This window comes from Penaeus vannamei, chromosome 30 (assembly GCF_042767895.1).
Source record: "Penaeus vannamei isolate JL-2024 chromosome 30, ASM4276789v1, whole genome shotgun sequence".
NCBI lineage: Eukaryota > Metazoa > Arthropoda > Malacostraca > Decapoda > Penaeidae > Penaeus > Penaeus vannamei.
In genome coordinates, this window is record NC_091578.1 from 1703727 (window position 1) to 1706226 (window position 2500).

The 2500-nt window shown below is 40.9% G+C and overlaps 1 protein-coding gene across 1 annotated transcript in view; it reads right to left on the reverse strand.

Moving 5' to 3' along the window:
- The window catches only part of LOC113815310 (metalloreductase STEAP4), a 58563-nt gene extending 56591 nt beyond the window's left edge, over positions 1–1972 (reverse strand). The window contains exon 1 of the mRNA XM_070142803.1: positions 1855–1972. The gene's annotated coding sequence lies outside the window, so the exon portion shown is untranslated. The remainder of the gene's footprint in view (positions 1–1854) is intronic.
- Between the last annotated feature and the right edge of the window lie 528 nt (positions 1973–2500).

Here is a 2500-nt window from a genome sequence, read left to right on the forward strand (position 1 = left end):
CAGGTTCGTGCACTTGATCGCATGTTGCACACTGTTCGACCTATTCCTGCACACGAAACGGCTTGGCTGAAACGAAGCCTGGCTTTTATCAGCAAGTTCTCGACGTGTTTTGAAATAAGGTCGATGTTTTTTTCCTCAGACCGTGAATTCCCACTCACCGAAACCCAGAGAAGTCCCATAAAAACTCTCTTAAATAAGTTTGACGCTCTCTCATAACCTGCACTAGTTTCGTCCCATCCAATAAAACAAAATAATTCTCCTAAGTAAGTTCCACACTCTCTCATAGCCATCTGCAACAGTTTCGTCCCACCCAATAAAACAAAATAATTATCCTAAGTTTCACTGCTCTCTCATAGCCATCTGCAATAGTTTCGTCCCATCCAATAAAACACAATAATTATCCTAAGTTCCACACCCTCTCATAGCCATCTGCATAGTTTCGTCCCATCCAATAAAACAAAATAATTCTCCTAAATAAGTTCCACACTCTCTCATAACCTGCATTAGTTTCGTCCCATCCAATAAAACAAAATTCTCTTAAGTTTCACTGCTCTCTCATATCTCTCATATTTCTCCTAAATAAGTTCCACGCTCTCTCATAGTTCTCTGCAATAGTTTCGTCCCATCCAATAAAACAAAATAATTCTCTGAAGTTTCACACTCTCTCATAGCCATCTGCAACAGTTTCGTCCAATCCAATAAAACAAAAAAATTATCTTAAGTTTCACTGCTCTCTCATATCTCTCATATTTCTCCTAAATAAGTTCCACACTCTCTCATAGTTCTCTGCAACAGTTTCGTCCCATCCAATAAAACAAAATAATTCTCTTAGACAAGTCTCACGCTCTCTCATAGCCATCTGCAACAGTTTCGTCCCAGCCAATAAAACAAAATAATTATCCTAAGTTCCACGCTCTCTCATGGCCATCTGCAACAGTTTCGTCCCAGCCAATAAAACAAAATAATTATCCTAAGTTCCACGCTCTCTCATGGCCATCTGCAACAGTTTCGTCCCATCAAATAAAACAAAACAATTCTCTTAAACAAGTCTCATGCTCTCTCATAGTTCTCTGCAACAGTTTCGTCCCATCCAATAAAACAAAACAATTCTCCTAAATAAGTTCCACACCCATAGTTCTCACCAACAGTTTCGTCCAATCCAATAAAACTTGCCAAACTGGAACCCAGATCGAGCAGCCTAACCTGCATCCCGACGGAGACCTCAACGCAGCGAGTGGAGGAAGCCGCCCCCGACGGCCGGGAAATCCGAATTCCTCATTCTATTCATTCCTTCGCTTATTCATCCAGGCAGATTCACTTGCTAGCAATCTCGGGGCTTCATTTCTATTTTTAAGATATCTAAATTCACTTCCTTAAACCTGGAATGCATCTATGGTTGTGTAGGTAAATACGATATTAATCTGAATGCAAAACAATAAGGTTTTGTGAAAGTTAATACCCTATTCTACATGCTTAACGAGAACCGACTGTGACGTATCTACACGACAAGAAAAGAAAATGAAATATAGACCAGGAACACATAGCGATTTAAGAAAAACTTTCTCCCGTGCCTGTCTTGCAAGATAAGAGGCCTGGCTGTCGAGCAAGGCAGGTCGAAAAGCACCCTCGCAGTGTTGCTAATGGTCTTGACTTTATACATTTATGCGTTACAGGCGGTCTATACAGAATGAGAGGAAGTAAAGTTAACCGCACATCCAAATATCAGAGTTTAAAAATAAAGACAAGCAACGGATAATCAATCTATGCAAATCGCAACAGTTTTAGCAATCAGAGTGGAGGCAGAAGAGAGTCTGCCACCGTCAGAAGTTCCCCGAAGGAAAGGACCCCACTCACGTTCTCACAGCAAGGAGTCGCTAATGTCTTCCTCCTTCCACCGTCCGATCCACACTGAGCCGTGCCCTCTCTCGCGGGGCCGACGGACGCTTCGGCGAGTGCGGGCTGTGCACTTGTCGGACGGGGGTTGCCACGTCGCCATTTTAAAACACGAACAGCTCATTTTTAGAAATATGAGACACGGATTTGGTGATATGTCCTCGTTTCATTAACTAATCCACGGACGGCAATTAATAAAATCGTCTTGTGTCGGTGTGTATTTTGGCGGGCTTCCGTGGGATGAATTTTAGCGCCATTATGTGCGGATGCGAAAAGACTGGATGTTCAACTTACGTAAGTCTGTAGTTGTGTAACGTGGTTCCTTGTGTGCAATTATTTTGTCTTTTTCTCTTCTGTGATTAATAAAATAAAAAAAAGAAACATCAGCTCCTTTAACTTCCGTATGCTAAAGAAATAATTACGACAATATAAATACTTCTATAAACAATATCCTACACAGAAGCAGATACGTGCCTATTCCAATTTCAATCTTTAAACATTTTGTTCTTTATATATTTTCAGATCAGGCCTAAACCTAACGGAATTTGGATTTTCTTATACCATGAAATTCTCCCTATATGCTTCAAGTGCAAGCATAGTATGATTC